Source organism: Bos indicus, chromosome X, assembly GCF_029378745.1.
Source record: "Bos indicus isolate NIAB-ARS_2022 breed Sahiwal x Tharparkar chromosome X, NIAB-ARS_B.indTharparkar_mat_pri_1.0, whole genome shotgun sequence".
NCBI lineage: Eukaryota > Metazoa > Chordata > Mammalia > Artiodactyla > Bovidae > Bos > Bos indicus.
Window position 1 is genome coordinate 33235504 of NC_091789.1, and position 26721 is coordinate 33262224.

Sequence of the window (26721 nt, forward strand, 5' to 3'; positions counted from 1 at the left end):
CACCAATGCAGGAACTCTCTTGAGGCCAAGTCGATCTATTCTCCATCTGACCCAATATTGCTCTCTCTCTTAAAAAATGCTTCTCTATGAAACAAGTTAGAAACTTCAGTTTCCTGGTTTTCAAAGTTTAGGATTTGGGGACTGATTTAAAACCAAACAAAAGAGAAAACAATTCTTCCCTCGGCAAGAAAAGATGACACAGGAAGAGGCCACTTGCTAAAAGATTAGATGTGACTTTTAGTTATATTCTGTAAAACATATACAAAATTTTAGTTATATTCTGTGACTTTTAGTTATATTCAGTTATATTCTATTTATTTATATTCCCATAGTTTGTCATCCTTGACTCTTCTCTGCCTGACAGGTCCCATCAGTGTCTCAGCATCACTAACAGACACTAAGGCTCCAGGGAATGTGATGATTTAAATGTATGCCCCCTAAAAAATAAATAAATAAATAAATGTATGCCCCCTGAGGTTTCCTGCAGGAACATTCCTGCTTGGCTGAAACTGAGCTGGCACTGGGAATACAATAATGTCCCATCATTCGTTCAAGTAAAAATGCAAAATTAGGTATTTTTGATTCACACATTTGCAGGCTCGCTTTTTTCCTGTCTGTGCCTGGCCCTAATGAATTGCTGGATTTTTCTTGAAAAATAAACTCTCACAGCTCTTAGGGTTGTGGGCAAGATTATGGCAGACAAACAGTATCTGAACTGCTCAATAACTGCAGAGTGGTGTTTTGAAAACATTAAAATCACAGGTCTCTAGCTGTCTGCCGAGCCCTAAACAAAAGTTAGCAAAAGGGACACACAAAATGACAGTAGATGTTTCACAAAATGAGACCTTTCTTTCTAGATAATTAATTGGTCTCACTAATCGAATCCTTTCTTGAAGCATGAGGGCTTGCAGGCAACTTCAAGAACACTTGGAATTCATCATTTCAGAAGCAAGTTCTATCCTGCAACTGGGTTCTTCCATCTTACACTTCAGATTAGTTCTTGTTATCTTTAAAACTGAAAAACAAGCAAACAAACCCAAACAAACCTAACCCAAAAGAAAATCAAAGAAGTCCAGCAGGTAAACAAGTAAGAAAGCAGATGGTATTATAAGCTTTCACCACCAGAAGTGGACATCCTCACTTAGCCGAGATGCTCCGACAGCAATTTTGCCTCCAGGTGGATGTGCAACACACCCACTGCAGACACAGACTCTATTTTCCTGGAAGTAGGTCTAAGAGGGGTTTCTCGGGGTGGGGGGCCACTCCACACCAGTTGCCAGGTTCTCAGCTCCTTTATACAAGGGCGGTGAGAACTCAGGCTCTCTATGACCAGAGTCTCCATCAGCACAATGGAGATGACAACCAAACTATCTGTGTCATTTTCAGTTGCTATTAAAAGACATAACACTCTGGAAGGAGTGTCATTTAAGTAGTAAGCTATCTGTTAAATATTTGTGGGGTTTTTATTATTTTTGAGCCTCACAAATCTTACAGGAGATTAATAAGGCAGGATCAGCATTTGTTGTTTCAGAGGAAATATTTCGGGTTTGAGTGGACTGGCCAGGGATGCAGACAGATCACGCTGGGCCTTGCAGGCTGCCCCCTACCCCATGTGGAACACACTTTTCCTGAATTCCTGGAGGCTCAGATGCCAATTTCTGTTTGTTACCCCAACACCCTCTTCCAAGCCCTGCCACTATATTGTGTATTACGTATTATCTGTTGATGTATCCATCTCCCCCACTAACTGTAAGAGGCTTGGAACACAGACCACACATTCAGCTCTGGATCATCAGCTCCCAGACAGGATAGGGGGAGAAGCATCAATTAAATGAGTGTGGAGCCAAACCAGCCTCAAGAAAGAGAAACAGGAAAGACCTCTGCCCTGGGAAGAAATGTCAGAAGTGTCTCTGGAAGCCCTCAAGCTGATGGCAGCCCTTTCCAAGATCTGCCCAGGATTTATGGTCACTAGACTTGACTCTGCCTGTCAGTACTCCAAGGCTATTCGGTGACATACAACCAACATGCAGGAAAGATCGCAGTGCCATCCACTGCTGAGCTGTGTGCAGAGCAGCGGGAGCCTCACACTGATGACTCCGAACAACTAAAGCCAGTGCAGAATTCTCAGGGTCAGGGGGATCTGAACAGACCCAGGAGTTTGGGTGAGACTTGGAGAGATGAAGGGAACAGCATTTGGGAGGAGGGAACAGAAGGAGCAACCGTGACCCTGAGCTCCGGGCTCCCATTTGAGTGTGAGAGGGAACCCACCAGCCATGCAGACCCTGGGGGCTTCCAGGCAGTCATGGTCCTGCTGGGAGCTCCAGTAACGAGGTTCAAGAGGTTTAAAAAAGGAATCAAATTGAAAAAGAGAAGGGAATTTTGTTGTGCAGTCGCTCAGTCATGTCCAATTTTTTGCAACTCCATGGGCTCTACCACGCCAGGCTTCCCTGTCCTTTACCATTTCCCAGAGTTTGCCCATGGAGAAGGAAATGGCAACCCACTCCAGTGTTCTTGCCTTGAGAATCCCAGGGATGGGGGAGCCTGGTGGGCTCTGTCTATGGGGTCACACAGAGTCGGACACGACTGAAGCGACTTAGCAGCAGCAGCAGCAGCAGCAGCAGAGTTTGCTCAGATTCATGTCCATTGAGTCAGTGATGCCATCCAAGCATCTCATGTCACCCCCTTCTCCTCCTGCCCTCAATCTTTCCCAGCATCAAGGCCTTTTCAGTCCTTCAGTGAATAGTCAGTCCTTTCAGTGAATATTAAGAGTTGATTTCCTTTAGGATTGACTGGTTTGATCTCCTTGCTGTTCAAGGGACTCTCAAGAGTCTTCTCCAGCACCACAATTTGAAAGCATATATTTAATTTTCAAGATGATATAGGCTTTGCATGAGAACTACACCTAAAAGTCATCTGCAGTCACCAGCAAGTTCATATTTATTTGTATGGTTTTCTTCAGAAGCAGTGTTGGTATCTTTTTAAAAAAATTGGAGCAAATTTAAACATCAGTCTTAGGTAATTGGTTGATGGATGAATGGGAGTTCAGTGGGGTTTGAGTTCCACGTGGGATATCCTTTCACAATTACACTGTAGAAATAAATGCAAAAATCATTAAAAAAGTAAATTATTATTTATGAAAGTTCTCTTTATCACTGAAAGTATTTAATCACAAGATATATTACAACTTATCAGATTTTTCAAACTTGAGCTTACAAATATATAGCTTGCCTGTGTCTGCAAATACTGTTTGGTGCTGAGTGATGCTGTACAAAGAACTATGCTGGGGGGTGTCTAGATTAGGATCTGAACACATAATTTCTTCTGAAAATAGTATTTTCAGCAATTCTACAAAGGTCTAAACAAAAATTAAATGTGAAGTGCTAAAACTGTATTCCATTTTTCACACTTACAAATGAATTTACTGTATATGGAGGAGCCTCTCCTATAAGTTATAGACATAGACAATCAGAAAGACATACAGACTTAAAGCACACATACACATCATACATCACACACACACACACACACCACACATACACAGATCTCACACACACATCACACATCGTACGCACACACATACGACAGATACATATACACATACATATACGACAGACAGCATCACACTTGGTTTTTATCAGCTCAAATATGGTAAGAGGTCCTTGGCATCTTAGCTTCTGTATAACTTTCTTCTCCAGATTTACTATAAAGCAGCATAGCCATAAAAACCATACCACCTATTCACATAGGATTCTTCATGTTATATTTGGATAATGTAAAATACTTGCAGAGAAGAACCACAAGCCTTCAAACTGCTGAGCTGGCAGTATTATATCTAAGGTGTATTTTCTTTCCCTGATTTTTAACTCAAACTTATTTAATGATAGGAAATTAAAAGCTAAGTATGCCCCTGGCAAGTGTAAGCCAGGGCCCTGATTTCAGACTCTCCATCCATTCCAAAAGTTTAGGCCCAATCCCATTTCGCCTTTTCCTCCACCATTTTCAATACCTATGAGCTCTGGGATGTGGTTCCCTGAATGAAAATCTCCTGCATGAGGACTGGACTGTACCTATGGGGTAGGGGGCATCACTCTGTGGTTACCTAGCAACATGATAGCTAAGGAAGAGCCCGGAATCAGAACCCAAAATGTGGGTGCCTCTGTTAGCTCTGCCACTTCTTATTGGTGGTGTTTTAAATGAATTATGCAGCTTCAATTTCTTCATTTTTAAAATGCAATAGAAAAGAATTAAAGTGAAATGAGCTCCATGCAACCCTTAGGTACAGTTGAGACAGACTAATTAGAGCACATACGATGCTTTTAAAAATTATAAACTTCAAAAACTTATGGTTACCAAAAGCGAAAGGCCAGGGATGGGATAAATTGGGAGACTGGGGTTAACAAATGCAGGCTACTATATATAAATAGATAGTGAACAAGGACCTCCTGTACAGCACAGGTGACTCTGCTCAATATTCTGTAATAACCTATTCAGGGAACAGAATCTGACAAAAGAATGGATAAGTGTATATGTATAACTGAATCAATCTGCTGTACGTCTGAAACTAACACTGACACTGTCAATCAACTATGCTCCAATATAAAATAAAAAGTAAATTAAAAAAGAAATTATAAAGGGCAATGATTAATTTTTCATTTTTTTTCCATTTCTTTTTTTTCCCCCCCATTGCTTGAAGACAATAGACAAGACAGTAAGGATCATGACCTGCAGCCTTGACCAGAAGTGGGTGGATAAGTGAGTCCTTAGACAAAATACCAGACCCAGGGGGGCACTGCCTATAGCACAACTAATTAACAAAATTAGTCCTCACAAGACTCACACTGTCTGCAGGATTCCACAGTGAAGATGAAAAGAATGGAGGAGGGAAGTTAAGAAAGAAGGGAGATGGGAAGGAAATACCCTTGGACACTGAGAGTCATAAAGCACCAGGCACAGTCTGCACACAGGCACAGGGTCCGGGCTGCTGGGCACGGATTAGGTGGTGGGAACACACGCTCTGCAGAATGTAACAGCCAGGCACTGACTGGACTTCTTCCCACGAATGAAGCTTTCTATAGGCAGAAGGGGGAAAAAGCAGTGCCAAGTTCCAGGATAGGGTAGAGACATCATTTTAACAGACTTCTCGAAAACCCAGGCTGCTTTGGGGAAGTTTCTGTGATGCCCCACAATCTGGCTTTATGTTACAGTATTTCTCTCCTTGCAAACATTCAGGTGAATATTCTGAGTTCTCCTAACTCATTCTGTCCTTTCTTCTCCTCTCCTGGACATAAATAACTCCCTTCTGACGTTGGATCTATTGAAAATGCACACGAACACACTCCCATACATGCACACATACACACTTTCTTCTCCACTCCATCACTACCCTCAGGATCAAAAATTAGCAAAAAGCAGCTCAAGTACTTGATATGTTAAGATCCCTCAAGGGTATCTCTTCCTGAAGTTTTATTACAAACAATTGGGGGGAAATACAATTGCATTAACCCCCCAACCACCCCCTCAAGACACACAGACTTGGACTCTTTAACAGACAGCCTCACAAATCCAACAGCCTCAGATAAACTGCTGCCTGGAGAGTCACATGTTCATTCCACCCAGATGGCATGGCCTTGCTTGCACATTTCAGAAGACATCGCAAAAACACACAGGATTGTTGGCCAAACACTGTCTGAAAAACAGACTACAAATCAATGACACTCAAGCAAAATCAGAGCTTTCAGGAACTGCCCTCCCATCCTCTTTAGTTACAGAATATATAATATACATGTATATATCATTTATATCATGGTGGCTCAGACAGTAAGGAATCTGCCTACAATGCAGGATACCTGGGTTCAGTCACTGGGTCAGGAAGATCCCCTGGAAAAGGGAATGGCTACCCACTGCAGTATTCTTGTCTGTAGAATTCCATGGACAGAATCTGGTGGGCTATAGTCCTTGGGGTTCCAAAAAGCAGGACATGACTGAGCGACTAACAAACTTAAGCTACTTGTGCTGTTATTCATCATATTCATCATATTATTGACATGATCTCGCACTTATCCATCATAATATTCATCATATTATTGATATGATGTTACACTTAAGCACTGACTCTTAATTTCCAAGTATAATCTCAGGATTACATGGGAAACTCCTTGAATTTAGAGATGTTGACTTATTAACATTTCTTTGTGTCCTGAGTCCTAACTTGGAAAATCTCCAGTGAAGACTTCAGAGATGTTGGGCATCCTGAGTGATAATAACAGTGAGAGGGTAACCATCATCACCACTGTTGATGAGATAATTGTGTTTCATGTCTGCGGTGTCATTAAGTTAGTTACTTTCCTAGAAGTTTTGCTGCCATTCCTGGGTGAGAGCTTGAGAGGACTTGACTTCGAACACTGAGATGCTCAGGACTGCATCATTCATATAGAAAATGTATCATCTACTGTTACCCATGTAACCTATAGGTTACTTCCTAACTTTATACTTAGGATAGGGTACTTCCCTTTCTGAAATGTTTTTTCCTACCCTCAGAGCTCTATCCCTCAAATGAACTTCACTGTGGGGGTGAAAAGTGTGTTTTGGTTTCATCATTAAGTTCTTGCACTTAGTGCTACTTTCCTTTCTAGGATATTTGACTGGATTGCATCAGTCTCCTTTCCCCAAAATGCTTGTTTTTTCATAAATTAAATTCAAGTAGTACTCACAATAAAGAGTTACTTAAAATTATTTTTTTATAGGAAAAAAAGATATCAATGTGGCCAAGTAAGTGGGGTTAGTGGGAACTGCCTAAAAGGCCCTGAAATGCCCCAGTTGTTGCTGTTTTGGACAAAGTGGCTCCCTCTGGTGGAAACAGAACCTTCTCTGGATGGACTGGACCATATCACACAGCCCAGAACCTGGGGTGTCTTCTGAAGATGTGAGAAGAGGGGGAAGGAGGAGTCTGATGTTGGTATTTGGATGGTCCATGGCAGGTGGGAAAACTGAATCACTGAATGGCTTATCTTCAGTTAAATTTCTATGATCACTACCCCCAATCCTCTGGGGTGACTGGCCAGGGGGACCCTGAATGGTGAGGTGCAGGCACATGTGGGCACTTGGAGATTAGATACAACTCATATGCCTCCCAGATTCAATCCCAAGGCTCCAAGAAGGAGGAGAAAGAACAAGCCAACCAACTGCAGGAAATGCGAGGCCCACAGAGATTAGAAGAGGGATGACTGGGCTGCATGCCCTCCACCCACAGAGGAACAAAGATGCCATTTCAGAATGAACAGCACACAGAACCCCTCCTGAGATCCAGACACTCACTCTTGTTGTTGCTAAAGGTCAGTGGATTTTTAAACTAAACAGTTGGAACTGGAGGAATTCTGATGTTTGTCATTGTTTATTTTACCACATTATCTGTCCGCATCTGTGTTTTTTTGTGTCTGTGTGTTTGGACTAAATTTGTTCATTTTCCTGCTCTGTGAATTGTATGGATCTTCTTATTGTGAGAAACAGTACATATTACTTAATTGCTTGAATACCACTTAAAAATATATAACTGTTCTAAAATCTAGAGAACTGAGTGAAACAGCCTATAAGGAATTCATCTACTTGTTACATCTTCATGTAATTCTTGACACAGTAACATCTCTGCACTCAACATCTATATTGACACTTTGTGCAAAATTCAGCTGCATCAAAAATTATAACTTGCTTGTAGCAAGGGGAACTATACTCAATGCTCTTAGGTCCCTGAAATGGGAAGGGAATCCAAAAAAGAAGGGAAATATGCATACATACAGCTGACTCACTTTGCTGTACAATAGAAACTAACACAACACTGTAAAGCAACTATATGCCAATAAAAATTAATTTTAAAGAACTTATAACCTGAAGCTGAACAGAAAGAGTGTCTCCTCCTCATTCCAACCAGGTCCCACTGTCCTGGTGGCGGGGCCATATTCTGAGCTCCTGGCAGATGGTGACCCCTGTTCACATATCTATGATCTCTCCAGGAGAGACTCGGTCCTTAAGGAGGAAGGCATTGCCGGTAATCCTGTAACCAACCATAGCCCCCGAGAGTCCTTATCTGTGTTCATTCAGGTCAACCCTGAGCCTCACATTCCAGTGCAAAACATACACATTTAACTCTCATCAGGGCTTCCCAAGTGGCACTAGTGGTAAAGAATCCACCTGCCAATGGAGGAGATGCAAGAGACGTGGGTTCAATCCCTGGGTTGAAAGATTCCCTAGTGTAGGAAATGGCAATACACTCCAGTATTCTTGCCTGGGAAATCCCATGGACAGAGGAGACTGGTGGGCTACAGTCTATGGGGTCGCAAAGAGTTGTACACGATTGTGTGACTGAATGTGCACGCGCACACACACACACACACACACACACACTCTTGTTGCTTGTGGCAGTGATGCTCAGTGATGATGCCCTGAACACTGAGTAGATAATACTGAATAATGGCCCTTGGGGAAACACAGTAGGATCCCAGAAGCCACTGGTTACAACATTTTCATCAACCAATCAATATGTAACCTGTTTAGAGACACATTACTCAATACCTATTGCAGATTCATCAACACTGAACTCACAGCCAACAGCGCTGTGACTTCTGCTTGAATGTACTCTCTCTGATAAATGCATTTTCCCCACAAGGCACATCCCAGCCTCCTTTATGTTTCATTAAAAGAAACTGAATTCAGATATCAGTTCAGTTCAGTTCACTTCAGTCGCTCAGTCATGTCTGACACTTTGCAACCCCATGGGCTGCAGCAGGCCAGGCCTCCCTGTCCATCACCAATTCCCGGAGTTTACCCAAACTCATGTCCATTGAATTGGTGATGCCATGCAACCATCTCAAGCTCTGTCGTCACCTTCTCCTCCCACCTTCAATCTTTCCCAGCATCAGGGTCTTTTCAAATGAGTCAGTTCTTCACATCAGGTGGCCAAAGTATTAGAATTTGAGCTTCAACATCAGTCCTTCCAATGAATACTCAGGACTGATTTCCTTTAGGATGAACTGGTTGGATCTCCTTGCAGTCCAAGGGACTTTCAAAAGTCTGCTCCAACACCACAGTTCAAAAGCATCAATACTTGGGTGCTCAGCTTTCTTTATAGTCAAACTCTCACATCCATACATGACTACTGGAAAAACCATCACCTTCATTAGATGGCCCTTTGTTGGCAAAGTAATGTCTCTGCTTTGTAATATGCTGTCTAGGTTGGTCATAACTTTCCTTCCAAGGAGTAAGTGTCTTTTAATTTCTTGGAGCCCCCCAAAATAAAGTCTGCCACTGTTTCCACTGTTTCCCCATCTATTTGCCATGAAGTGATGGGACTGATGCCATGATCTTAGTTTTCTGAATGTTGAGCTTTAAGTCAACTTTTTCACTCTCCTCTTTCACTTTCATCAAGAGGCTCTATAGTTCTTCTTCACATTCTGCCATATGTATCAATATAAATATTGATATATCATATTTTTTCTATTATTTCTATTATATTCTATTATACTCTTATTATTTTCTATTATAGGTTATCCCAAGATATTAAATAAATTTCCCTGTGCTATACAGTAGGTCTTTGTTGTTCATCTGTTTTATATATAGCAGTTTTTATCTACTAATCCCAAACTCCTAATTTATCCCTCCTTGATCCTTTTCCCATGGTAACCGTAGTTTTTTCCCCCATGTCTGTGAGTCTTTTGTTTTATAAATAAGTTCATTTGTATCATTTCTTTCAATTCTACATGTAAGTGATATCAGATGATATTTATCTTTGTCTGACTTACTTCACTTAGTATGGTAATCTCTAGGTCCATCCATGGTGCTGAAAATGGCATTATTTCATTGTTTTTTATGGCTGAGTAATATTACACTAAGTATACATACCACATCTTCTTTATCCATTCATCTGTCAATGGACATTATGGTTGCTTCCACGTCCTGGCTACTGTAAACAGTGCTGCTATGAACATCGGGGTGCATGTATCTTTCCGAATTAGAGTTTTCTCCAAATATATGTCCAGGAGTGGGATTGCAGAATCATATGTCCAACCTTCCTGTGCTCAGGAAGTGCAGTGCACTTCAGGACATTTTAGGCAGCAATATCACCAACACAAAGAACAAAAATGTGGTATGTGTGGCACTAACTACTGCCCTGTTCACAGTCTGAACTGAACCCTGAGGGAGAGCCTGGTCTTGACATTCCTCTGCCACACACGCACAGCTGGTAACTCCAATTTCCTGCCCCTCCTCAAGGGTCCAACGATGACCATGAAAGCACTGAGAGTATCACTTGGGGGTCACAAATGAATTTTAGCAGGTAGGCGAATTCACAGACACAGATCCTGCCAATGGTAAGGATCAACCTATTCTAAAAAATTAAACATCCTTTTGTATTACCAACTGGAGAGTAAATTTCTGGATTTTGGAGCTATGTTTACCTTTGTTCTCTGTGCTATTGCCAGTTCTCAACATGTCATTTATAAAGAGTAAATGCCTCACCAATATTTGTCAGACTACTAAGTGAATGAATGAATGAATCGACACTTCATCTGGCCCCCCACTCAGTGTAGGTCTATCTTCCTGCGACAGGTGTCCCCAGAATTAATACAGCCTGACTCGTTAATTGAGACTCTTGTCGGAGCATTACACACATGGTCCAAACAATAGCAAAATTCTGGACCACAAATATGTTTAATTCCCCAGGTAACTACCCCCACCCCTTTCCTTCAATGCAATAAGCCAGTGCCTCATTTCCAAACAAAAATCCAAGCGCAGCCCCACATCCAGAAGCCTGGCCTCTGGCTCCCTTTTGCTTGTGCGCGGCCCACGACAGGCCTTTGTAAATGCCCTGGCTGCTGAATATTTGATGAGCACCATCTGGCTGAATGACAGAGCCATCCCAGCTATCTACAGACAGATGCAGCCCTCCAGCCCCCATCACGTTGTCAGCTCGTCTGATGGACAAGTGTTTGCTCCACTTTCACCTTCATGAACAAGCAGCCAGCACAGCTGGCATACACGATCACACCTTTCCAATAAGCCGGCCATGGAATGAGCCTGGCGGCAAAGAGATGATTAATCCTCACCTATTGCACAGTCCTCAAGGAAGTAATTGAGAAACAGAGGAAAAGCAGAGAGGTACGGCATCTGGGGCCAGAAGACCTGGTCCTGCGGCTACAGTGCCCATCGCTGTGCTCTCCAGACCCAGCCTGGCCATTAGCCCTTCCTCCACTCGCCTCTACATCTCCATTGAGATGAAGCAGTGATGGATCTCTGCGGCCTCGGGGTGGCTGGGTCTCTCTGGGGAGGTGAAGCAGGAACTTACAGGTTAACCACTGCCTGGTGGTCACTCAGGGTCCATCTCAAGGATGCTGGGGGGTCAGGAGTGGATTTGATGGGATTGTGTTGAGTAAACAAACAGGACTCATCTCCAGGAGCCTGTGTGTTGCTGTAAAACATGTATTTTCTGTGCTCTCTCCTTTTCCCTGCAGGGCCACTGCTGCTGACTGCCCCATGGGACCCCTTCCCCTGGAAGCACATGATCCTGTACTGGAGTATTTTTTCTCTTGGTCAGCAAAACAGGGGTCAGAATTCAGGTTTGACACACTCTTGTCCAGGACCCTTTGTCAGAGGCTCTTAGTGACCCGCCCTTAGATGTCTATAAACAACATAATCTATAGAAAGAGATAAAGAAATGCGAATGGTCTTTTAGTTAACTCAGAATAAATGAATAACTTTTAAACATTCAGAAAAAAAAAAATCCTTGGGATCCTCTTCTCTGCTTAATGCTGAGAGAATATCCTAAATGATGTTTGCAGTGCAATAACCACCCACTTACATTGTCACAAGGCGGCTAGATTATATGCAAAAATCTCTCCACTTATTTTCACTCTGTATTAATTTTATAATGAAACCAGTAGAATGTGGGAAATGCCTTGGTCAGTAACTGAATTATTTATATTAGAAGCTTTCACTTATTGGACCAATTTTTTAAAATGTTCATTTCAGGAATTATTCATGAACCTCTGTGTGTTTCTCAGCTTCCTTTTCTGTAAAACATAAATAGTATGGATTCCTATCTCATGGGGTGTTGAGAGGACTCAATGAGGTATAGAAAGCTTGGAAGAGCTGCCTGGTAGACACAAGCCTTGCATGTGTTACCTAGTGGTTCTTTCAATTAGTAATTAGCACTGCTTGAAAGTTAAATATAAGTCTTCATCTGAAAGGGTTCTTTTGTATGAATCTATAAGAGTCGGACTCGACTAAGTGACTTCACTTTCACTTTTCACTTTCATGCACTGGAGAAGGAAATGGCAACCCACTCCAGTGTTCTTGCCTGGTGAATCCGAGGGACGGAGGAGCCTGGTGAGCTGCTGTCTATGGGGCTGCACAGAGTCGGACACGACTGAAGCAGCGGCAGCATGCAAACATACATGGGTCTGTTTAAGAGAAATAGTTATATGCAAAGCAAAGCTTAGACTTTAACAAGACAATCCATCAAAAATTAGTCGCATCCAGACTGTGAAGTAAATCAGCTTCAAAACTGAAATAAATGTACTCCAGATACACACAGAAGCAAATCGAATCAGCTGAATCCTTTTGAAGGGAAGATACATTTTTCAAGTAAAAGGGATGACCTCCTCCTCTGAGCTCTTTAACCATTTATTCAGCACAAGCACGGGACATGGTATCCATGAACTTGACTCCATGGCAGATGACTTAGTGTTCTGTCTAGGACTAGCATGTGGACTCAGCATGGGGGGATAAACCAGGACCCTGAGAACTGAAGGAACCTGCTGCCCAGGACCCATGTCGTTAATGTATGTCCTGTGCTATTTCTAAGTGTTCAAATGCCCAGGACAGTGCTGGTACAGGGCACCAGTGTGTGTCCATCAAGTGAATAAACAAAAGAAGAGTCATTTCCAGCTTGAATCAGCAAACTGACATCCAATTCAGCACCCCCCACCCCCGACCTTGTCATGATGAACAGCACCTAAATCACAGGTAAGATCACACTGCAGATTTGGTTGATCACAGCCAAATAAAGTGCAAAGTTCAGGACTTCTGAAAATGACTCATAATAATATGACCCCGTGTTTCCTGAGATGAGAATTATATGTGTTGTCTGAAAGTTCTGTGTCACTGAATGCTCTTTGCCAAATTCAAAATAACCACTCCCAAAAAAGAACAGATAAAATAACCTAGAAGTCTTACCATTAATTTACTCAAAAATTCAAGAAGAAAGCATCTCATCATTTTGGTAGCATTCTGTTTTGTTGAGCTGATATTGATAATAAAGCACTTACCCCCAAATAAATTGCTCAATGAAATATTTCCTTGTCTTTTGCTTTATGATGACATAATAAACCACAGTAATAATAAGCTTAATGGTATAAAGAGTAACAGTGTTTTTAACAAAAACCAGATGCCAGCAGTTTAAAATATCTGCTACTATTTCCTCTCTGACATCTAAACACAGCTTTACAAGTTACAGACCACTCTGCTGCTTCACGTCAGCAAATGCAGCATCATTTTTCTTTTCTCAGGAGCCTTCAGTGATTCTGGTAAAGTGTTTCCTGGGTCAGAACATGAGGGTGAGGCCTTCTGGTGATTATTTTACACGCGCACGCGCGCGCGCGCACACACACACACACACACACACTATCCTATGATGATTACAATTTTCTCTTAAACTCGGACCCTGTTCAGAGCTGAAGAGAATAAAATATTTTCCCTATTATCTTCGAAAAACTTTGTCAACAGTTTACAAAAATGAACCTGACCTGCTAAATTGCTCACCCTTGTCCTCAAAGCACAATGAAGCCTCTCCTTGATCACCCCCTTCTAACTCTATCCTCCTCCCAAATGTTGAAAGAGATCTAAATTACGAGAAAAAGACCTTCTTAATGACTTTTGAGTCATTGTAAACTTAGGCAAACACAGCGGGGAAATTGCTACCTTGCTCAAAATAACTCAGAAAAATTATGTAGAAAAAAGAAGATACTTTAGAAACCCACCCCTTTAACAAAAGGAGAAAATCTCTACAAAAACCACATGTTGAAAAATATTTGGAAGCCATATCCTGAAAGTTTGGTCCTTTTGGTTTCCTTTGGCAACCTGACCACCTTAGCCAGGTCTGGATCCTCATGTGAGCTTCACCTGCTTCAGAAGGACCTTCAGAAGCCTTCAGAAGGACCTTCAGAAGCCTTCAGAAGGCTTCTGTGACTGAACAGGGAGACCTAGGAAGACCCACCCAGGAATCCAATGCCCTTCTGTCCCCCTCCACCCCCCAGGGCTCTGTTCCCACCTATGAGTCGTTCAGTCTCAGAGAAGGCTTCCAATGAGTGAGGGTCCCTGAACCAAACAACATCTTTGCTGTTAGAAATAATTACCCACTATAGATGACCCATATCTCTGGTCTTTCAGCTTGTGTGTGTGTGTGCATGTGTGTGTGTGTGAGACAGAGAGACACAACATTTTACCTGTGAACTGATTAGATGATGATGCTTCTAAGATATCTTCGCTGCAGGTCAATGGCTAGTATTGCCCAAAAAGCACCGTAATCTTGACATTTAGAGAACTCCTTCTCAAACAGCCCCCCAAAAATAAATGACTCTCTCCGCCAAAAAAGAAAAGAATGGAGAAGGCCCTCTTACCCACCCCAGCCCACAGGAGGGCATGAGAACTAAGACAAGATGCTGGCAGGACTGAGCAAGGAGAGAGAAGTGATTTACAGCAAAGTCCACATCCCACACCAGATTGTGGCTCTCACCCCAGACCCCGGACACTTTACTGATAAAGTGAGAGCTGTCCTTGCATGCAAGGATGTAAAACTCTCTGTTGAAACCAACTGAAAAGGACTCGGGACTCTGAACATCTACAGAACCAAAATCTAAGAAAGTATGATTGGGTGTGTGGAACCTGATGGTGAATCCCAGCCTTATGGGGGAAGTGCTCCCTGACTGGTGGAAAGGCTGGTGAGGTGGGACAGGAAATGGTCAGGAGTCTAGACTGTCCAAAAAGTGACTGAGTTTCACCAATCTCCATGGCAGGAGGAGAGTGCAGTCACACCATCCCCTCACCATGCAGGTTCCTAGTTGGTTAAGTGGATTTATAACCCAGTGGGTTTTTTTCATTCCAGAATGGAGGGAGGTTCATGCCATTTCAATCAATCATTTTTCCATCCACTAATTAAACAAGGTCGTGTATAGGGAGCACTCACCGCAGCTCCTGACACATAGGAAACTGACCCCTCTTAGCACCCTGTCCCTAGGCCTCTGAAGACACTCCACCTGACTCTCTGGTCTGGGCCAAGTGGGTGCAGCCAGATGGCTGTGGTCAAGATTTCAGGGAGATCGAGCTAATCAGTACCCCCTTCAGGATGCTGCTTCCTGGTTCCCCCATCTCACTTTGCCTGATGTTTTAGTTTTGTACATCCACACATCCACATGAACCCATCTCAGAAAGATGTTCCATCTTTTGTCACTCATGTATATCATCCACGGTGCTCTCATTCCAATAAATCTTAAACCTCCTCAATCATCATGAGGCATGACCTTCAGACACTGTTTTATGCCGGAGCCAGCCAGCAAAGTTGATCAGGTCCCGAGAACGTGCACGACGTGGCTGAGAAAGAATACTACAGCAAAAGAATACTACAGCAAAGATGGGGTCGAGAGGATCAGACACGTCTCCACAAAGGGAAGCGGTCTGACCACGACTTTATTCAACACCTTATATTTATACAGGAGAGCAAGAGAAAAACAAGACAGTTAACATTTTTCTTGGTTGACCTATACATCTTACGAAAAGTCACAAGAAATCTTGAGAGCATGGGAATGGCACCCTGTTATTATTTCTTACGCCAGATAACATTTCCCTGTGTGTGAGAAGTTTGTCCAGAACTCCAGGTGTCTGCAGTAAATAATTGCCTAATCTCTGGGGTGGCGGGACAGAGAGCTATGTTTGCAAGCAAACCCTCGAGGACTGAGGCAGCTCCCAGGGCTGTGTCCTTTAGATAAAGGACCCTGTTCTCATGGGCAGCTCCCCGCAGTTTTATACTCTGGGTTTTATCTGTTTTTTCTTTTCTAAAATTGACATAACTAATTCATCACCAGTTTTTTCCCCATCAAAGTTGACTCCAAATACTATCACATCAGACCCACGTTAAAAGGACAGTGACCTGCCACCATGGAGCCTGCATGTGTGCATGGTAAGTCACTTCAGTTGTGTGCAACTCTTTGTGTCCCTATGGGCTATAGCCCGCCAGGCTCCTCAGTCTGTGGGATTTCTCAGGCAAGCATACTGGAGTGGGTTGCCATGCCCTCCTCCAGGGGATCTTCCCCACCCAGGGATTGAACCCATGTCTCCTGCATTGGCAGGCAGATTCTTTACTACTGAGCCACCTGGGAAGCCCACCATTGAACCTACTTAAGGCAAAGTCCAAAGGAGACTGCAGAGGATTAATCTGAGATACGTATAAAGAAATAACAACCTCACTGGAATAAGTCCGTGGCTTCCAAAGACAGCTTCTTTGACAAAACTACCCTTCAATAAAACACACAAGAGCCAGCATGCTTGGGAGACCATGCCAGTGAAGAACCATGCTTTCTTCTCATTCTTATCCTCCACAAACTCACACATAGTGTTTTGTGAAGGGAAGTCTTTCAACTAACATTTGTTGAAAGAAATAAATAATCATACTCAATAAGATGTATTTTCTATATAATATCCACATATGTCATCAATCTGCACTGAAGCAAATTAAAATATCTCCCTTCAACAAACCCATATCATCTCTTCAGTCCCTTGTGCCCAGGGCCTGGTAACGTATCAGCTAACAAGTATTTATTCAGTGATTAGGCTTCCCTCTGTGCTTGCAATACTGAGAACAGTGTTCTGTCCTGGGCACAGTCAGACAACACAGGGGTTAAGAGCATGACCACCTACATGGTACCTGTGTGTCTTGGGCTTGTTAACAAGAAAGCCTGTATATAACACAATTCTTAGCTGATATTTACAGAGCACTAGGAAAAATCTTGAGGTTAGGACTAGCTATGAGATTGAGATTTTTAAATCTAGCTCACTCTGACATTCAAAGTAATAATATTATCCTTCAAAATAATAATCATGTTATCATTAGTCAGTGTGTGCTGAGTATACACAGTATATGAACTTTTACATTCACACATTTCACCACTTATGTTCCATCCATCCAAACAAAATACCAATTGTTCCACCAAAATGGGGATATGCATTATGTATAGGCATAGGGAACTTAATACATACATGTCTAGTTACAGAACTTAATATCTCATCAACTTGGAATATTTGGGCCACCTGAAGTTAACTACATATTAGTTCCTATTTAATGGAGTGAAGTCTCAATTTAAATGCAAAGCCCACTAATAAGCAAACAGCAAGTGAAGATTTCCTGACCTTCCTTCAGTATCTTAGGCTTCAATAAAATCCCTAAAGTTGTAAGGAAAGCATACAACATTCTGACTTCTTCAATTACTCATAATCCCCTGCTGCTGCTGCTGCTGCTAAGTTGCTTCAGTCGTGTCCGACTCTGTGAGACCCCATAGACGGCAGCCCACCAGGCTCCTCTGTCCCTGGGATTCTCCAGGCAAGAGCACTGGAGTGGGTTAATACCCAGTAAATCTAAAGTAGCAAACTCCCAGGACCTATGACCCTGCCCCTGAGCTTCTGTCCCCAGAGGAGAGACAGGTGTGAGTGATCAACTGTCCTGCGACGTTGGCTCTCGTGGAGGCCCAGGGAAGCAGAGGATTAGGGCTGGGTTCCTAGATGCCAAGAACTCTAGTCTCTGGAAACAAATGCACTGATTCATTCATTCTGTAAATATTGATGGACAGATGGCTAGATACCAGGAGCTGTCCCTGGTCCTGGAAACACAGTCATGAACAAAAGAGCAAAACCCTTGCCATCTTCGAGGTGGTGCATAAGGAGGGACTCCATAAATAACTGCACTAAAGTGGGCTCTGGCTCAGCCTCTGGGGTGACCTGAGTGGACAGGGGAAAAGGAGAATGTCAGAGGAGCCAAGAGTTGGGAGGGTGGATATTCCCAGCCCAGGGAGACAGGCTTTGCTGAGACCACCCTGAGCCTGAACTACACTGACATCTGACTCCTGTTGAGAAATCCAAGGAGAAAGGAGAAGCAATTTACACACTGACTTACTAAGGGTTCCCATCCTCTGAGCCCTGACTGTGCACACCCACCTGTCTCTATGTGCGGGTATGTGTGCATGTGGGGGCATGTGCATGTGTGTGCAAGTGTTTGTGTGTGTGTGCATGCACATGTGTGTGTATATATGTGGGGGATGTGTGTGCGCATATGTGGGTGTATATACATATATATGTATATGTATATGCAGGTGTGTGCATGCACCTGTGTGTGCATCCATGTGGCAGAGGTCCTGTATGGCAGGCAGAGCAGATGCCCTAGACTTCTCTCCCAGATGACACTGGACCTTCCTACCCATTTGTGAGAAACGTGTGTGAACAGGAACTTGAAAGGCCAAAGGTACGTGACCCAGAGACCCTGCAAAGCTGCAGGGCACCACCCCTCCAGGTCCACCAGGTCCACCACCATCTGTGTGGATGCCACACAGGCATCTTCCTGGACCATGTGGTTTGAACCCTGGACTGTGGCCCCACCAGAAACACCTGGCCTAGGTGCCTCTAATCACAGGCGTAGAACCGCCAGACTGTGAGTCCTATGACCAGACTGTGAGTCATAATAGACCACGTGGGGCCTCCCTCCCTCCAGTCCCTGTGCGATTCCAGACACAGCAAATAGATAAGGTTATGAATCTTGGCCATGCCCCTCAGCGCTGAAACACAGGAAGGACAGAAGAACAGGACACACAACCCCAAGCCCTGTCCCCAGGTACCAGGTGGAAAGATGCCTGCAGGCTCCCTCTGAGCTGTTAGTCCCTTGGCCCCGGGTGGGTGGGGTGTGTGTCTGGGGGGTGGGGGTGGCGGGGAGGCAGACATCTGTGCACATGATGCTGTCTGTGTTCTGACATGCAACACTCTGGGTATTCAGACATTTCTTTCCACACACAGAAGCTGCTCTGCATATCTGATCTCATGCTTCACCTATGTGTTTCCTGACCAAATCACCCCCTCTATGCTCAGGCAGAGATGAGGGCCATGTCACACACGCCCACCCCGACAAGAGACAAGGCCCTGGGCAGAGCGGGGCTGGGTCACTTGGGAAGAAGCAAAGCCAGGTGTCATCACTAAGTGTGACAAGGAAACCCTGTGACCTGGTTCCAGATAAAACTGGGGACACCCTGACAGAAAAGCAGCAGATCATTTAATCGAGGACAAACAGGTACTCATTTCTAAAGCACTTAATTCTAGAGGTGAAAGCTTTCTTTAATACATGAGCTCCCAGCCATGAGGTAGGAGTTGCCTGTGTGTTATCATCCTGGTTCCAAGGCCAGAAGCTATGATATTTAAATGTCTTTGTTTATTTTGGACTCTAGGAAGGAGACTGGGGTGGGTGGGGTCCTATAAACAACATATTTTTGGTCTGATAAGGATTTGTATAGACTCACATTTCTCTAGCCCTTCTTCACTGTGTGTATTAAGATTTAAGTGAATTAGAAGAGCTATTATTTAAGTTCTTCCTAAGGCAAGAAAACCAACAGAGCATCTGCAGTCCTAACCATCAGGATGAACAATCAATTTAACAGTTGGGGGGAGAATGGGAAAGACAGAGTCATGATTTACTGCTCTGTTTACACCAGGACTTTACTGCTTTTCCTGAGAAGTCAGCACTGTGAGCTGGTACCATGGAGCCACAGCCATTCCCACGTCAAACCTGACTTCCTGTCTTTTGCTGTAAACACACTGCCATCATTCTCATCTAAGATGTGGGGCACAGTCGTGATTTCTTGTAATGGCATCATTTCAAAAACCAATTAATTCGATTAACTCAGTGCAGTTTAATTTCTCTCTTTGTGTAAGAACTTCAAACCAGACCAGCTTCCTCATTGGAGCCTCAGGAAACAGTCACTATTTCTCTATACACCTTCAGGTTCCTGGAAAGCAATGGGGAAGGAGCTACAGGTTTGCAATCACCCACTTGAAAGACTAGAACTAGAATCCGTGTCTTTCTGTACCTGACTGAGGCACACGTGTCAGATCCCAGCTGACGTGTGAAGCAGCCACGACTGCCAGCTTCCTCCCCAAGCCTCCAGCTCCTGTCCTAGCTGCACTTCCCACTGCCTACTCCCAGCACAGAGAACTTGCAGATCTGCTTCATTTTCATGACTACACGTTGAGTTCCAGAACCTTCCAGACCCTCTGCACACCTACAAATGCAGGCCTGCTGGGGAACATGTACGGGAAAACAACCGCGAGTGACAGAAACACGTCATCACCATATGCCCCAGCTCCACACTGGACTGGCATCTCTCCCATCTGATAACGACACCCTGGGGACCCCCAGATGCACCCCGCCCTGGAGCAGAGAACAAGGGGTTCTTACCTTGCATGGTGGCTTTAGTCGGTTCCAAGAACAGGGTGACGAACAGGAGTTAGATGAGGAAGACAAAGGAGAGTCCGTTGTACCGGAAGGCGCAGGCTGTGGGGAGAGAAGAGGGCATTAGTGATGGTGATGGTGGCCTCTGGCCAAGGAGTCTGGTGGCCATGTGGCCCCAGCGCGTCTTCTGTTAGGAAGAAAACACAGCCGCATCCATCTATGCCCATCATCACGTGGAGCATGGTTAGAGTTGGGGAATGACAGTGCACGGTCCCTGCTCCCATCACCTAACCAGGAGGCAGCACCAGCACCCCTGGAAGGAGGCACGAAATCCATCACAGATGAAAAGTGCTGCAAAGACGCGGGGCAATGGACTGTGAGCACGTGAGGTGTTCAGGGGAGGCTGTGGGCGGAAGGACAGGTGAGACTGAAGGGAAAGATGAGAGGAAAAAAGGCTTTGTCAAAAGCTCTGTGGCTGGGCTCAACCCCAGTTATCTCAGGCACCTTGTCTGACAAGACAGGCTCCCAGGCTCAAGGCCCCACTCACTTGCTGGTCCACTGAAGAGATTCACAGGATGGAGAAGTGTGGGGATGAACGTTCGTCAGAGAGAATGTGGAGCTGACATAACTAGTCCCTGACCACAAGGAAAAGAAGACATTTCAGACAGATTACTCTGGAGACACATGCCCAGGACACATGACGTGAGTTCACGTCAGTGTCAGCTCACACCAGCACTGCCCCGCGTGCATTACCTCTCACTCTTACCACCCTCCTTGCACAGATCCTGTTTTTATTCTCTCTACACATGACAAAGCAACAGGAGTAGGAAGCAGAGCCAGGCTGAGGTTGGAGCTTGTGAGCTCGTCCCGCTTCTGCATCTCCACCAGGAAATCTGGCAGCCTCTACTCCACATCCTCACCTCATCCAAACCTGAGGATGCAGGTTTCCTCACTTATCCCCAGGAAACCACTGGGGTCTCAGGGGGCCAGAACATTCCTTCCACAGGATGCTTGTCACTGTTTTGGTTTTATATAACCTCGTTCTGTAAGGTATCAAATCATTCACACTGGAAATGTGTACACTGAGGACATTCCCAAACACTAACACTGAAGAGGGAGAAATGAGCCCAATCCTGGGTTCTCAGGGCAGAGCTTTTAGTTTCCATTATTTATCACAAAGTCCCAAATGTTTAAGGAGAGGCAGGGACGACCCAGGGGGGTAGTCAGTTCAGTCGCTCACTCGTGTCCAACTCTTTGCAACCCCATGGACTGTAGCATGCCAGGTTTCCCTGTCCATCACCAACTCCCAGAGCTTGATCAAACTCATGTCCATTGAGTTGGTGATGCCATCCAACCATCTTATCCTCTGTTGTCCCCTTCTCCTCCTACCTTCAATCTTTTCTGCTGCTGCTGCTGCTGCTGCTGCTAAGTTACCCCAGTCGTGTCCGACTCTATGCGACCCCATAGACGGCAGCCCACCAGGCTCCCCCGTCCCTGGGACTCTCCAGGCAAGAACACTGAACTGGTTTGCCATTTCCTTCTCCAACGCATGAAAGTGAAAAGTGAAAGTGAAGTCGCTCAGTCATATCTGACTCTTAGCGACTCCATGGACTGCAGCCCACCAGGCTCCTCTGTCCATGGGATTTTCCAGGCAAGAGTATTGGAGTGGGGTGCCACTGCCTTCTCCCAATCTTTCCAAGCATCAGGGTCTTTTCCTGTGAGTCAGTTCTTCGTATGAGGTGGCCAAAGTATCAGAGCTTCAACTTCAGTATCAGTCCTTCCAATGAATATTCAGGACTGATTTCCTTTAGGATTGACTGGTTGGATCTCCTTGCGGTCCAAGGGACTCTCGAGAGTGTTCCCTAACACAACAGTTCAAAAGCATCAATTCTCTGGCACTCAGCTTTCTTTATGGTCCAACTCTCACATCCGTACATATGTGATCCCCTGCTCCCATGAATGGACTGGACCTGGGGCTCCAAGTGACCAGAGGCAGTGAAAGTACCAGGATCCCTCTTAGGGGCTTCTATCTTGGGTACCCCTGGTCCCTGAGGGGAGTCAGCCACTGGGCTGCAAGTTGTCCCAAGGAAAGGGCCCAAAGGAAGGAGCCGAGGTCTCCAGCCAGCAGCCAGCACCAGCAAAGGAGGAGATGGTGAGCCTGGAAGAGGGCCTCACAGGCTGCACCCTGACCAACCTTGACTGCACCCTGACTGACCTTGACTGCAGCCCATGAGATCCGGAGCTGAAGGCACCAGCTGAACCTTCCTGGATTCCCCACTCTTAGAAACTCTGCAGCAGGGTTTGTTGCTTTAAGCTGCTAAATTCCTGGATTCCCCACTCTTAGAAACTCTGCAGCAGGGTTTGTTGCTTTAAGCTGCTAAATGTTTGGGTAATCTGTATGCAGCAACAGATGACTAATACCCAAACTTTCATTTAAAAAAAAATCAAGCCACTTTATGGGTTCCTGTCAATGTATGGCAAAACCAATACAATATTGTAATTAGCCTCCAATTAAAATAAATAACCTTATATTAAAAAATAAAAATTAAAAAAAATCAAGCCACTTCTAAAAATCCACCTTTGTTTATTTTTGTCTGAAATTATCCAGTTTGATTGATGACAGTGGCCTAATTGCTTAATTTTTTGCTTTATTTTATGTGTGATGTTGCCACTCAGGAGTCACCTGAGCTTATGGGCAAAATATGCCTTTGAACTTGTCAGCAAGGCACTCTCAAGCTAGAAAAGCCTCAGCAGGCAAACAGCAACGCTCTCTTACCCAGTGTGATGTTGTCATGGTCCATGACCTGGAGTCACGGAGCACACCTCGTGCCTTTGTAAAAAGCTATCAGATGCCAGTACCCACACCTCTCAGAGGCCACGCAGGCACCTGGACCCAAGTCTGCCTCAGGGATTTACTGTGGACACTACAAGTTTTTACAACACAGATCAAGGTGTTCTAGGGAAAAACATTCTTCTCTCTAGCTAAGAATGCACTCTTTCCCACTATTTCTACCTGGTTTCAACCATCCAAAATTATATGGAAATTTCCCTCGAAGAATGACACCAGGAATTTTCCCCAAAAGAGACCTTGCCAGGCTTAGAGAGCTCACAATTAGAAACTGCATGATAACAAGTTATCAAGTAAAGAGCATTATCAACATTAGTACAGACATTTGAACTGTAGACAACAGGACTGGTCTCATTAACAAATTTCATTTTCTAAAGGTGAAAACAGATAGTTCAGGAAAACTCTCTGAGTAGAAGAAAATGTAGATGTGACTTTGACAACTTAGAGTTTAATCAGTATAGAAAAAGAGAAAATCTCTTGCAAATGTGAAGTTTTTAAGATGGCCACATAACATTTATAAAAAATACTTGTGTTGCAACGCACATGTCCTAGTTTACAATGTATTATACGATCACAAAGAGATTTATGCACACTTTGACTTTCACAATAATTAAAGGTAATAATCTCAGACTATGTTACTAAAAATAAGTGCCCTCAGAGCTGAATTTTTAGCAAAAATGTGTCCTCTCTTCCTCAACACCCTTCAGCAAGGCCAAAGAGGCCCTCACCACGAATCGTCTGCAAGATGACTGAGCTTAAATGTTTAGAAACTCCATGTCAACTAAGTACATTCTAAATACTCCTTACAGCCTCAAAACACTTTAAGTTGCCAGACTAGTAGATACACATTATTCAGAATAAGCAACTTCACTACCAAGAGACAAAACAGTGCTGTCAGGTCAGTGATTCTAGAACTTCTTTTTGTGTTTACACTTTCAATATTTTTCCTTCTGCCCTCTGAAGCCACGGATGGCTTTTAAAAGGATGTCCTCCATTGTGCAAAAGCCTTTAAGTTTAATTAGGTCCCATTTGTTTAGTTTTGATTTTATTCCCATTACTCTGGGAGGTGGGTCATAGAGAATCCTGCTGATTTATGTCAGATAGTGTTTTGCCTATGCTTTCCTCTAGGAGTTTTATAGTTTCTGGTCTTACATTTAGACCTTTAATCCATTTTGAGTTTATTTTTGTGTATGGTGTTAGAAAGTGTTCTAGTTTATATCATTTCGCATCCTCTTACTATCAACCAAGCATTCAAAGTCTGACTCGGGTGCAGCCTCAGCAGATATTTGCACCCTGCACTGATCTCTCAGGAGCCCAGACCCAGCTCATGTTTTCTAAGGAGGAAGAGAGGGTGGGTTGGGATAGCAACCAGAGAGAGGGTTAACATTTCAGCTTGACAAGGACCATTTCCTTCGGCTTCTACAAAGTTTGCAGTTCAGGAATATGGATCTCTCTAAAGTAGATGTTGTCCTTAAGTGAGCAAAAAAAGAGAAGCATAAACAATCTCTTCTCCACCAAAAATTTTTGTTTTATTATTTAAGTACTGCATGCCTTTCAGAAGGCTCCACATCAGCCATTCATCAGTGCCTCCAGCAAGAATAGTGAAATTTTGGGGGAAAAAAGAAGCAATTAAAAGTGCTTTCAGACACACAGATACAGAGAACAAACTAGTGGCCCAGCAGGGAAAGGGGTGGGGGTAAAATAGGGGAAGGGGATGAAGAGGAAGAAACTGCTGGGTATAAAATCAGATACAAGGGTGTGATGCACAGCACAGGGAATACATTCAGCATGTGAAATTATCAGATGATACTGGATAGTCTAGAAAAATACTGAATACTAAATAAAATACTAAAATACTAAAAAAAAAAAAAAAAACAGTGCCTTACTAATGAGGTGTCAAATAATTGTGATTTTAACTTTAGGATTTCTAGTGTGAATGATTCTAATTTTCTTGACTACCTAAATCAGAAACCTCTAGAGTATGGTGTCTTTAAAAATAGTTTATGGTCCCTATTTGCATGGAAAATCTTTTTCCAGCCCTTCACTTTCAGTCTGTATGTGTCCCCTGTTTTGAGGTGGGTCTCCTGTAGACAACATATGTAGGGGTCTTGTTTTTGTATCCATTCAGCCAGTCTTTGTCTTTTGGTTGGGGCATTCAACCCATTTACGTTTAAGGTAATTACTGATAAGTATGATCCCGTTGCCATTTACTTTATTGTTTGGGGTTCGAATTTATACACCATTTTTGTGTTTCCTGTCTAGAGAACTGCCTTATGATCCAGCAATCCCACTGCTGGGCATACACACTGAGGAAACCAGAAGGGAAAGAGACACGTGTACCCCAATGTTCATCGCAGCACTGTTTATAATAGCCAGGACATGGAAGCAACCTAGATGCCCATCAGCAGATGAATGGATAAGAAAGCTGTGGTACATATACACAATGGAGTATTACTCAGCCATTAAAAAGAATACATTTGAATCAGTTCTAATGAGGTGGATGAAACTGGAGCCTATTATACAGAGTGAAGTAAGCCAGAAGGAAAAACATAAATACAGTATACTAACGCATATATATGGAATTTAGAAAGATGGTAACGATAACCCTGTATACGAGACAGCAAAAGAGACACTGATGTATAGAACAGTCTTATGGACTCTGTGGGAGAGGGTGGGAAGATTTGGGAGAATGGCATTGAAACATGTGAAATGTCATGTATGAAACGAGATGCCAGTCCAGGTTCAGTGCACGATGCTGGATGCTTGGGGCTGGTGCGCTGGGAAGGCCCAGGGGGATGGTATGGGGAGGTTGGGAGGGAGGAGGGTTCAGGATGGGGAGCATGTGTATATCTGAAATCAAAAAAAAAAAAAAAAAAAAAGAGTAAAGCTGCTGTAAAAAAAAAAATAAAAAAAAAATAAAAAAAAATAATAAAAATAGTTTATGACTACACACTTGTAAGCAAATATTTATCTCTTTTCCTCTTTCCCACCTCTACCTCCAGAGAAAAGTGTGTGTGTGTGTGTGTGTGTGTGTATTTGGGAGAGGAGGCTATTTAGTCATTGAATTTTAAACAAACTATTTCAGTGCATCCAAGCCCCTTTCTAACACACCTGACCACATCCATACTAAATTTTTAAGCACCTAATTCACACTGGTTCTACATCACCTAATGATAGAAATAAGAGATGTTGAAATAGTTTAAATGTTCCTTTAACAGAATCTAGAATTATTTTCATAAAAATGCTAATAACACTAAGGCATTCAATAAAATAGGTATAAATAAAGGAATATTCCAATGTGATCACAAATTACTTGCCACCTGGTCCTATTTTGAGCCCAGACATGTCAGCG

General features: G+C 43.6%; 1 protein-coding gene across 2 annotated transcripts in view; it reads right to left on the reverse strand.

Moving 5' to 3' along the window:
- LOC139181701 (piezo-type mechanosensitive ion channel component 2-like) overlaps positions 1 to 26721 on the reverse strand; it is a 164580-nt gene that overhangs the window by 67875 nt on the left and 69984 nt on the right. For both annotated transcript variants that reach the window (XR_011565469.1, XM_070785315.1), the window contains exon 2: positions 20528 to 20623. The gene's annotated coding sequence lies outside the window, so the exon portion shown is untranslated. The remainder of the gene's footprint in view (positions 1 to 20527; positions 20624 to 26721) is intronic.